We start from the raw sequence: 12,277 nt of genomic DNA, 5'->3' as shown, positions 1-12,277 counted from the left end.
AGGCACAATCACTCCTGCGTGACCCCGGTCTCTCTGTGTGTGTGTGTGTGTGTTTAAATTGTTCCAGCATGATCATAACAATGTCATCAGGAACTCGGGAGAATCTGGAGCACAGGCGAACACAACAAGCGTGTTCGTCCAAGTGTCTGTCCGTCTGCAGGCGTACGTGCCTCCACCACTGCGTTTGCAGTATTAGTACACTCACAACTGCGCGTGTGTGTGTGCTGAAAACGCGTCCAAAACGAACAACCCCAGCGTTTCTGAGGGCGACACAGGAGACAAGAAAAAAGGGGCTAAAGTCAGAATTATGGAAATTTCAGAAGCCGGAATTCCTCGGTTTGCTTCCAAACATCATTCACTCTCAGCGAGGTCACATCCATAAAACACACACACACACACGTGCACACATATGCACACACACACACACGAGCAGACACAAAAGAGTAGTCAGTGTAACGCCGGTGAACCGTGTCGGTATAAATCTGATAGTCCCAACATTATACGACGAAGGCCACAAAAATGTCAACAGTCTACTTAACCCCCTGGAACAGATGTAAGGGAGAGCAACGATGGAGAGACACAGAAGGAGAGAGAGAGAGCGAGAGAGAGAGAGAATGATGGGTAAACAGAGAAAGAAAGAAACGACTGCAAGGTGTCCAGAGCCGCCGCAGAGCAGCAGGAGAAAAACCTTCCAGAAGTGTTGGGTAATGTTCACTTTGGCCCTCGACGTGAAAACGATAAGCACGCGACACTCGCGCTCCACAAACAAAAGAGAAAGATTTTAAAAGATCGCCGCGTTTGGTTTTTGAGGGAAAAAGTTCAAGTATTTTGTGGTTTCAAAGGCTCGTCCGCGCTGGACGACCGTAGCGGAGACGGTGAGGTTGGCGACAGATTGGCATTCGAAGCCTAAATCATTTGGATTGTTTTACGTTGGGAATTCATCAACAGTGGCACAACTTCTTTGCCATAATTTGGTGCTTAAGACCTCGTTCAGACCTGGTTTTAACATTCACCATCAATGAATCGCACTACGTACGACCCAAACGAGTCCTGGACCCACTCCTGCAAACCACAATGATCAGAGCTGATTTGTCACCCCACTTTATTCTTGAGATGTGCGATATTGGTATTAGCGGATATCAGCAAACACACCAAGATCCCCCAATCTGATTCATGACTAAAGCCGTAGCTGAATCGGGAATTTAAATTGCCTGAGCAACAATTGACCAAGAGTAAAAGAGCTGGAAGTTGCTGGTGTGGAAGATAAAGCAGTAGAAGATGGATGATAGTAACTTTTCTTCAGACTCATACCTGATCCTCTGTGATCATGAGGTTTGGGGTCAAGTATTTCGGCGGTGGTGGCGGCGCTAACCTTTAGAGATTCAGCATAGAGCTACGTAATATCGATAGGATTCACTGTTCCTGTTTGACCCAACGGTCAAATGGTAAATGTACCACATGGGCCCCAAACTCCTCGAGCAGCAGATCCCTAATTCGACTCCCAGCTGGCCAAAGCCTTCCCCATTTAATTCCTCTGCTCTCTCACCTCAATTCCCATTCCTCCCCTCACTGCTTTCAAAATAAAGGCAGATAAATGAAGAACTGATGCTCCATTGTGCTTAAGTGAGCCAGATGAGTCGCTCCGGGCGGTATGAGTCTTCCTGGACACGTCCGTGTGGAGGTTTTTGCCGGTGAGTCCAACAGTGAGGAGACTCCAGAGTTGGTCCAGAACACACTGGAGGGATTATTCATCCCATCTGGCCTGGGAACGTTCCGGGATCCCCTTGCAAGAGCTCGAGGAATTGGATTAGGGGGAAGAAGGGCAAATGGGCTGCCTGAGTTCTCCTGGCAACAGCCTGTGACCCAGACCCATGTGGGCCGCAAGGAAAACGGGGGTGGATCTGTTACAGCGAGGCTTTTTACTCCACGTGGAGGCCTCTGGTTGACGTTAATTTTCCCTTTTGTTTGCAGTTTCAAGGACGCACATGTGTTTGCCACGACAGGGTCTTCAGAAACAAAAGCTGCTCTGATTCCTGCAAAAAAGTCCTGCGATAAACCAAAAGCCTTCTGATAAACACGAGTGTGAATGTGTTCGCTGTGACGGAGGAGCTTCTGTTCCTCTCAGGCTGTAAATTCCGGCCTTGTAGTCAAACAAATTGGTGTACAGTGTTTTGACGTGTGATAAGTCTTTAAACCCTCGGATCAGTTACTCAAACCAGATCTGCTGCAGATAAGAAACATGCTCCGTCCTCACAAACCAAACCAGGGATTTATTTTTTTTTCTACAAAAAAGGGACAAAAATAAAAACTTTACCATATTAAAAAAATATGAGCAACGAACGGAGAAAACAAAAGATTCAGCTGTTCAGAAAAAAGTCATTGACAGGATTATCCTGACTGAAATGATTGTGATGATTGTAAAAACATGTCTTTAATACCGTTTATTTTAGATTCTTTTATATAAACAGGTGCAGCCTTCAATCTGATACGGATCGTATCCATAAAACTTCAGAAAACTAACAAAAATACAAACGTGACGATACAGAACATTGTGATGAACAATCTTAAAATAATAGGATTATTAATGATGTTGGTTTTTCATCACGGATTAATCTGCCGATTCATTTCTCGAGTTACTGTAAAGATTGTAAAGACACAGCTCCCCCTTGTGGCACTTCATGTAAAAATAAATCACCACGACTGTATGCTGGAGAGCTTCACAAACATTAACGTTTTTCTCACAGTCATAATTGGCCCACGGTCAAGAAGAAAGGGATTGGGCTTGTAACTGTAAGGTCACCGGTTCAATTCCAGAATGGCTGGGGAGCCCCTGAGCAAGGCACCCAATTCCCTCTTTGCTCCCCGCGCACAGATAAGTGCAGAGAATAAAACCACCATCACAATGATGAATCAAATACCAATCGAAACGAGGGCGCCGTGGTTTTTTGTTTGTGGGCGGGCCTTAGGAAGCTTGGAAGCTCGGGCTTGGAGTTGCTGTCCACCTGGAACTCGTTCCCCGTCGGCATCCGACAAAATAATTGTAAATATCTAACGTTTATAATCTGACAAACGTTAGATATTTACAATTATTTTATCGGATGATGACAGGGAAAACTCGGGGGACAAGTTCCGGCTTCCAGTCCATTGAGCTGTCGATCCAAAACTCATTAGCCAATCAGCAGGCTGCTTCTAAGGCCCGCCCACAAACAAACCACAGTGCAGAAAAGCATTTTGACACTAATTCCATAGACCTTCGGAAGCAAAGGTGTAATCGATGATTTAGCCACGCCCAGTGTTTGCTCCTCCCACAAATCCGGAGCTGCTGCTGCCAACTAACAGTAACCGCGGCAACTGCAGCTTTTGACCTCGATGTAACTGGAGCGCCAACTTCTCCTCTTTGCTTCCACCTTCACCTTTTCACCTGAAACTCAACTCCTTCACTCTCTCCTCCCAATAACTTCTCACCCTCTTCCTCCCCCTCCGTCAACCCCCCATACCCTGTGTGTCCGGTCCCGTAAACCACACTTTACCTCCCTGCCTTCCTAACACTCACCTCACCTCTTTCCCTCTCCCCGACCCTAAATTTCTCACCATAGCCTCCGCCCCCCACTGCCAGCTGTAACCCAAGACTTACCTTTAAACATTGTTAGCCTCTCACACACACACACACACAGGGCTGACCCTGAGTCGGCCCGGTGGCCTGACCTTGCCTCTTCTGCATTTTAACTCTCCCATAACTTCACACTGAGCTGAACTCGTGGCCCTGAACGCCTCTCTCTCTCACCCACACAGACGTGCACATGTGTGTGTGTGTGCGTGCATGTGTGAAGACGCGTAAACGTTTCCTCTCGCCCCCCCCCCACAGTCTTCGCTGTGTAAATCTGTCCTCGTAAAAACGTCGCCGTTACAAAACAACAACGTTGTTGCCTCAGAGTAAAAGACAAAAGGCTGCAGCGTCTGAAATCAATCATTTCTTCACCACGTGTGTGTGCGTGTGTGTGTGCAAGTGTCACGTAAGACACGTAAACACAATATGAATGTGCCGTTTTCTCCTCAGCAGTCAAACATGTGGCGTCCCTGCAAACATGTTCTTCATGGGAACAATAAGAAAATAAGACATGTTAATAAAGTTTTAGACTTTGAAGAAAAGACTTTAAATTTATCTACAAAATAAATAACCCCAAACAAGCTCCGCCTCAATTTATGAGCATCACATTTGTGGTTTTGTTAAGATTATTTATCGATTGCTGAATTATTTGCTGATTATTTATGATACGGGATGTGTTTTACTCTTCAGAGAATTACGAAAATCGATATTTTTACCATGAGGAAACTTTTCAGGTGGAAAATGAAGCTTGAATTTTTGATATTATGAAGCAAAAATCAAAGAAAAATCAACATGTTATTGATTATTTTATTATTTCCTGATCAGTGAAGGTCGTTTTCATGTCTCTGCTCCAAAACTCCAGTGTTTTCAAGAACAATGTGTCCAGAAAAAGGAAAGAAAAAAAAGCTCACTCCTTCTGTGGTTGTTATAAGGTCAAGCACACAGACACACACACACACAGAGGTTTGTGCAACTATTCTACTCAGGACTCTTCATAACTCTAACTTTAAATCTTAATCCTATAACTTTAACCATGTTCCTCAGAAACGAGGTTCTGCCTCATTAGGACCAGGTTTTGGTCTCCATGACGACGACTGGTCCTAAGGAGGTCAGTGTTTTTGACAGGAAAAAAAAAAAGATCCTAAAGAGGTAACAAATACAAGCCACTGTGTTTGTGTGTGTGTGCAGGCGAGCGTGTGTGCGTGCGTGCGTGCGCATGTGTGTGTGACCCAGGAGTAACTCAGTGAAGTCAGCCAATAAAACACAGAGGAATCGTCGGCATGTAACTTGACATTCTAGTGGTTTGTTTGGATAACCTCTCACTGTGCGGAACCAACACACACACGTACACACACACTCACACATGTACACGCACACACACTTCAGCACACTATTTTACATTTACGACTCTCTCTCAATCCTGCAGGACGTCGCGGCCTCGCTCGGCCCCCAGCGTTGCCCTCTCGTCCACCCCACACACACTCGCTCTCTCTCTCACATACACACACACGCACACACACACACACACTGTAACTACAGACCACAGTTGTTGTGAAAAGGTTTTTTTTTAGCGTCAATCATGTTTGGAAATATTCCCCGGAATAAACTAAATGAGCTCCGTGAAACACACACTGTTACAAAACGACCAACGAGACGCAAATAAAAATACACTTTTAAAAATACAGAGAAATGGTCAGTAAAAAATGTGACGATACCAAACTTTTCATACCGGGACATAAATGTTGACAAAGATGTTTACAAAGCAGGAAAGATGAGAATGTATGTGTGCACCTGTGTGACCCAGGAGTAACTCTGCATTCCCAACTGTACTTTAATCGGAGAATGCAAAAATTCTGTCATTTAAGATTCAATCCTAATTCTTTTCTCCTTTTTCTCTCTCTCTCTCGGTGTGTGTGGATGAGGATTAGCTCCGCCTCTCACCTAATCCTGACCTCCACCCCTCAACAAAACCTCTCCTCCACAAGATAAAACATGGTAACGGCTGCGTTTTTCACCCCGCTCTTCAAAGGAACACGCTGAGGCGGCTTTGGAAACAGCACACGAGTGGTTTGACGTGTTAGGACACGAGAGCACGGACACCAACCTCATCCATGTGCACCTCGTAGATCACCCGCCGCACCTCCACGTGCACCACCGGCACCGCTCTAAATTCTGGGCCATGACTGTCACGCTCAGGAAAACGTAGAACGTGGAAACTGTGTAAATCCGATACTGTCGGGTCAATAAAGGTGTCTCGTGGACGTTGGTGTCTCGTAGATCGAGGGCGAGGTGGTTCTGGGTTTTGTAAACGCGGCCCCCGTGACAACATCCAATTATGGGATAATGGTTAAGTGTGAAAAACGCGGCGCAGCAGTCGCATGAGTGCGGTCGTAAAAGTCAGCCAGCAACTCAGTGTCACCCTTTTAACAACGACATCCATCTAAAGTTGTTAAAGGGACAGTTCAGGCCAGGTGCTTTCATGTCGCCGGTGTGTTGTGTACATGTGACAACTCAAGTTTAAGTCTATGATGTTCACGTCTTTATCTCACTGTTAGACAGACTTTTCCAACAGGAAACTGACGTTTGTAAACCACTCCCTCTCCCACACCAAACCCCATAGAGAAAATCACCGATTTAAGCTCACTTGGACAAAGCAGCTGCTGGTCTACTGCTGCCTCATGTGGTCACTTTGTGTCACGGAGGTAAATCTGAACAAACAAATTTTACAAAATAAGACATTTGAACTTGATGATGGAGGCAGCAGTGGATCAACAACTCCTGTGTGCTGTGGGGTTTGGTGTGAGAGAGTGAGTGGTTGACAAACTTCAGTTTCCTGTTGGAAAAGTGTTCGTTACATTGAAATAAAGCAACAAATATATTCACGATGAGTTTGTAGATTCAAGCCGATGACGGTTTTTATCAGGCGGATATTTTATTCATTGGTGAAAATGTCCGTACGTGACATATAAACGTCATTAATCTTCATTTTCAGCAACAAAACAAAGACTTGTGAGTGTGGTTTTACAATGTGGGTTGTGTTAATATTGTGTCATGATATCAGGGGATGAGAACATGGCTGCCATTACAGAGTAAACGTTGCATGGGGGGGTTCCGTGACAATTTCTTGCACTTTGGCATCAACTATGTGAAAAACACTAACACCTGTGAGGAGAATCATGTGTAATCTTCTAACGCACAGCGATGCACACCAGGCGTCCTTCTACAAAATAACCTTTTGTTATAAAAGGAACCTCTTTTTTACTTCTTTCCATCTCACAGTGAGTAAAATATCCAGCTCCAACCTTGACTGAGGTTCCTCTGGTGATGTGGTTTGTGTTACTGTCTGCACCCTGAGCCTCCGCCGTCCAACCACAGAGATTTCACAGACGTCCCAACACCGTCAGACGCTACCTTCACCGATGCACACGTGTGGGACTTCTCTTTCCTTTGGCCTTTGTTGTTTTCTTTTGTCTCTGCGGGTTTCTAATGACAACACTCACACACAAAAAATAGGTGTATGCATGCAGCATATGCTAATGCGTCTAATGTGCAATACAGTTAACGTGTGCGTAGCATCTCCACAATGTCTCTAATGCACTGTGACCACGGATGTTCAGCAGATCATCGCACCGCGTCATCTGCTTCCTCCGCTGGTAAAAAACAGACAATGGTCTCACAGTTTAGTCCTAAAGCTCATCCAGTTTTTGGCAGAACTTGCGTTTCTGGAATGTGGAGCTCGGTTAGTTGTCTTCTGGACCTGGAGGTGGTCTGTCTTGGTCTACAGTGTCTTACGTTCTCCAGGTAGAGTTCACATGAGTCGATCTCCAATGCCTTACGCTGGTTCTTAGTATTTTTGTACATCAAAAGTCACTGACTAAGTAGCAACTGGACTTGGAAGTTTCACAGTCGCCCAAGAGTCCACGGTGAAACCCAGGACTCAGGTCATCCTCAAGACAGTTTACAGTCTGTTCCTCTGAGAAGGGAGAGCGACATCTTCAAGAAAAGTCCACTTGCTACTGACTTTTGGAGAACTATGACGTGGACGACTGAGAATTTCTATAGGCGTCTTTTGTGTTTGAGAAACTCCCTTGGCCAGAAGACGCAGAGTACGGTATTTCCCAGAAAGGTCATGGAGAAACGTTTGGGTCCACTGTGTTCATCGAGGAGACACTGAAGCTCCAGTTCCCATCAGGTCTGAACATTTCTTAACTTCAAAACCTTGACGTCACCCGTACGAATCTGAGCTCCACGTAAAACCACGTCACGGCAGTTTCGCGCAACCATGCTATGAAGACCTCCCTGAGGTGGTCGTATGAAGTAATGGAAAACAATGAGTGGAGCTAGAACTGTGTAGTCTGTCGTCATGGAAGCATTCACCTTCACAACAACGTGATGAAACAAGCGGTAAACTGTTGCTGAATGTCAGCAGAGGGAAAGACGTCCACCATTTTGTCTCTGTTCTGTTTCAAGCGATTGTTCAATGTGGCGTCCACACAACACGCCCCCACACTGACCGCTCTCTCACCTCGCCATGACGACTGTTATTGTTCCTCGACTGGCAAAAAGTCAGCACATCTGAGAAATTTCACCACCTGTGTTTCTTTAAGTGGTGATGTGTTGGTGAGGAGACATGAAAGCTCTGCGCTGGACCTGGAACAAGTACACAGGCTGGCAGCTGTGTGTGTGTGTGTCTGTGTGTGTCTGTGCGTGTGTAGATGGATGCGTTCAGAGTTCAAATGTAGACTCATTCTATCAACAGCACTGTTTTACAAGCAGATGGACGCGATCACTACGAGGTAAATAAAAGCAGGAATCGCTCGATAAAGACCAACACCAATGTGTGTTCACTCATTCATGTGTGTGTGAGTGTGTGTGCAACAACCCTATAAAGCCATAGAGGAATGTGCTTTTGCTCGTTAATGAGGTTCATCAAAACTGCGATGTGTAGAAAACGAGCCTCTTCACATGCGAGGAGAAGAATAAAAACAATAAGCTTCATGGGTCGGCATTCTTCAGACGACCCGGACCACACGGACCGAACCACAACAATGTTGTGTTTGCAATAGCTAATTTAGACACTGTAAGACAGTTTAGCTACATTAAAGGTGCATTCACACCAGCTCCTTCTTTATCGAACCCCAGAAAATTCAGATGAAAATCAGAAATCATTATGGTAGAACCTCAGTGACTTCCGCGGAACGACTGTCAAATCACAGACAAAGATTCACCGGCACATTCCACGTTTGTAACGTTAGCTTTTTAGTACCCTAATTCCAAAACAGTTGAATAAATAACTGCCAGATATGGAAAGTCAAAGTTCACTGGGCACCCTAACCCTTAAATCTAGCGTCTGAGAGAAGCTAAAGTGATAAAGGTTAGCTCGTTTCTCATATAAAAACCATTCAACAGTGCGGCTATATTTAAAAGTGACTACATATAATTATTTTGTGAGTTGTTAGCACGCTAGATTGAGTAGTAGCAAAGAAGAGAGAAATATGGAGGCTAGCTGGTTAGCAAGCTAGTTTTAGTGGAGGCAATTAAATGACAGAAAAATAAGCTAGCTGGCGGCTAGCATGCTAGCCTCAGTACAAGAATTGATATAAAGACGTTAAACAACAAAACAAGACGCTGTAGCAAACACAAACAAACCCTCTGAGCAGCAGCACAAATACAAGCTAACAAATAGGTTAGCATGTTAGCTTCAGGAGAAGCAGGGAAGTGGCACAAATTTTAAAAAAGTTACAGAAACAAAAGCAAAACAAGACATAACAGTCTGAAAATGCATTTATAGCATCTTTAAACAAAAATAAAAATCAGAACCTGACCTTTAGTGATCGATGAAAAGACGTTGGGCGGGATTTGAAACCTGAAACGACAGAAATGAACAGATTATAATGTTTGTTTCACACTCAAATGTAAAAATAAAATTGTTATTTTAACTTTTCAGGACTGAAACTTTGTACTTTTTAATTAGTAGGTGGGTTCAACAGTTTATGGCACACATCAGTAGCGGCTAATGCTAAAGCTGATAACCCTTGTATATAAGACGCATTGACAGGATAATTTTAGGATGTATTTAAAGCCAATAGGAGAAATTAAGCTTATTGGTTTTTGTACACGATAAACACGGCTAATCTCACTTTTGGTCAATTCAAACCGAGTAAACTAGTTAATGGTGAGTGTAGGCGCAGGAAGAGAACGCAGCAGGAGAAAGAAACAGAGGGGAGATTTATTAACGGGGGCTGAACGTGAGGTTTTCTCTCCAAATGTGAAGACTTTCTTCTTTTTAATCACCGCTGATGATGATAAATCTAATGTTCCACATTATACCGCCTGAGAAGAGCGAGCGTCGTCGGCGTAAATCTACAACGTGTTTTCTTTTGCTCTGCTCGAGTGGAATATTTTTCCTAATCTTTTATTTTTGGCCACGGCCGTCACACACACACACAGACACACAAACACGAGTCAAGCATATGGAAATGGAATCAGGCCGCAGACAGTGAGAGCAGAGACCAAAATACACACAAATTCATAGACTGATAGAAGCCATAGATGAATCCAGGTGTGTATGTTCCACCATTTAGCGTAGCTGCTAATAGCACACACTGCATTGTAGGTGCGTTCCATTTGTATCGGACGTCTGAAGTCAGAACTTGAAGTTGACCCCGTTCAATCAACGGATCAGTTCAACCTCGTTTATTATCGCTTCTCGATAATCGATCCCGTTGTTTTACGGCGCAAAGAAACTGGAAAACATTGACATTTAAGAAGCTGAATAATCACAGAAACTGGAAACTCGTAAAATATCAATAAAGTAAAGTCTCTAGTGACGTTAGAGAACACCTATAAGAAACCTGTCAAGTGAAATATTGGACAATTATGTGATTTACAGATGGACACAATGTGTTTTAAACATGTGGCTGTTTCGGCATAATCAAATTTAAGCACACATATACAGTGCAGTAGTCTCTCTCCCTCTCTCCCACCATGAATACAACCAAACACGCCCATTTGCTGGCAGACACAAGATGGAGGTTGTCAAAACAATGATGAACAAACCTGTGTGTGTGTGTGAGAGAGACCCCTCACACCTCGTCTTAGTGACTGCATGCATGTTTACATACTGCACGTGTACACAGGAGGTCATTAGTGGAGGAAAGCATGCGTGTTTTCACTCGCACGCAAGTGACTGACTTCCCATCAGCACCAGAAGGAAAAAAAAAAAAACGCCACCAACGCCACAACAACCAGAAACATCCAGCTTTCATATCAGATCCAGGAACACGACAGAGGTGGTGACCTCCATCCTCTACCGCCTCGCTGCATCTCTGGCCATCTGTGTGTGTGTGTGTGTGGGAGTCACCTGATCTTATCCGTCTTCCTTTATCGCTCTGGTTTTATTGTAAACGGCTGCAGATTCACCTGCAGACAAACGCGCTCATTCAGCCTCTGCAGCTTTTTGACCTGCGTCTCACCCACAACAACAGAGGTTCAGCCAAAGGTGAACCACATCAATGTGAATAAAAGCGTCTGCAGGTTTCACTCGGGCTGTTCTGGATGCCTGCAGCTCTAAAGTCTGAGATTCAGGAAAACAACAGTTTAAGCTTTTCACCGTATTATTGTTTTTTTTATTCATATTTAAAGTATTAAATCTTGCTTAAATTGTTTATAACATTACGGCTTGTTGATTGATAATTATTGTTAAAATAACGATACCACAACCTCAAGCATCCACAGATACCACAACTGATCGATACAACCTCGAGTATCCACCGATACCACAACCTCGAGCATCCACAGATACCGAAACCACAACCCAGAGTATCCACTGATACCACAACTATGCTATGAAAGCTAACAGGTTCATCATTTGATTTTGAAAACAATCAGGAGTTTTTTTTCCTGGCATTTCTTAGATGAAACAAGTTCACTGAGAAGATAATGACAACATGAAGTCAAAGGCAGCGTTGGCTGAACTCTGTTGCTCACTGGTTTCCACAGTCCTTGTTTTTTCCATGTTTGATGAGATGAAGAACAAACGTTTACGGTAACTTATTGTGAAAGGTTCAGACCACACGTCGAAAACATTTACAGATCGAGCGAGAAAACAACATTTCCACGTTTGCTTTGTGCAGATTCCATCGGCCTGTTCCGCTGCAGATTTGTCAGGCTGATACAAGTGAGCACAATCTTTTATACACAATAAACAAACATCTGTTTTATTTAGTCTATGGGCTTGTTGTTCTGGCTCAATGTGGAGAAATCAACATCAGAGCTGGAAGTTTATTTTAGAGCCCAGAGTTTTGATGTGGGCTCTCTGACCGCGACGTGACCCGGAACAAACAAACATGTTTTTAGAACTGAAACTTTGATGACTCTTTGTAGAGATCACATGACGCTGCTTTAAAATAAAACTGGATCAATTCATTTTAGGGATTCTCTAATCAATTCTTTAGAATCACTGAATGCTGAGTCAGCATCCACAATGCTGTTTTCTGTTGTTTATATTAATGCTGAGTCAGCATTCTCAATGCTGTTTACCATCTTTTCCAATTCCTTTACTATTACATTAAAATGAATGCTGACAAACGCAAACTCCTCCTACATTTCTTGGCTGATTTCCAAATATTGGTGATTTTTCTGCAATAAAACTTTTTACGGCTCCTGTCA

General features: G+C 43.8%; 1 long non-coding RNA gene across 1 annotated transcript in view; it reads right to left on the bottom strand.

The window, feature by feature from the left end:
* Positions 1 to 12,277, bottom strand: part of LOC131457154 (uncharacterized) — a 30,108-nt gene that overhangs the window by 11,310 nt on the left and 6,521 nt on the right. The window contains exon 2 of the long non-coding RNA XR_009239986.1: positions 9,433 to 9,473. This is a non-coding gene — a long non-coding RNA (uncharacterized LOC131457154). The remainder of the gene's footprint in view (positions 1 to 9,432; positions 9,474 to 12,277) is intronic.

Source organism: Solea solea, chromosome 3, assembly GCF_958295425.1.
Source record: "Solea solea chromosome 3, fSolSol10.1, whole genome shotgun sequence".
Taxonomy (NCBI): domain Eukaryota; kingdom Metazoa; phylum Chordata; class Actinopteri; order Pleuronectiformes; family Soleidae; genus Solea; species Solea solea.
Note: the sequence above shows the minus strand (reverse complement) of the source record. Positions and strands in the feature narration are given on the sequence as shown.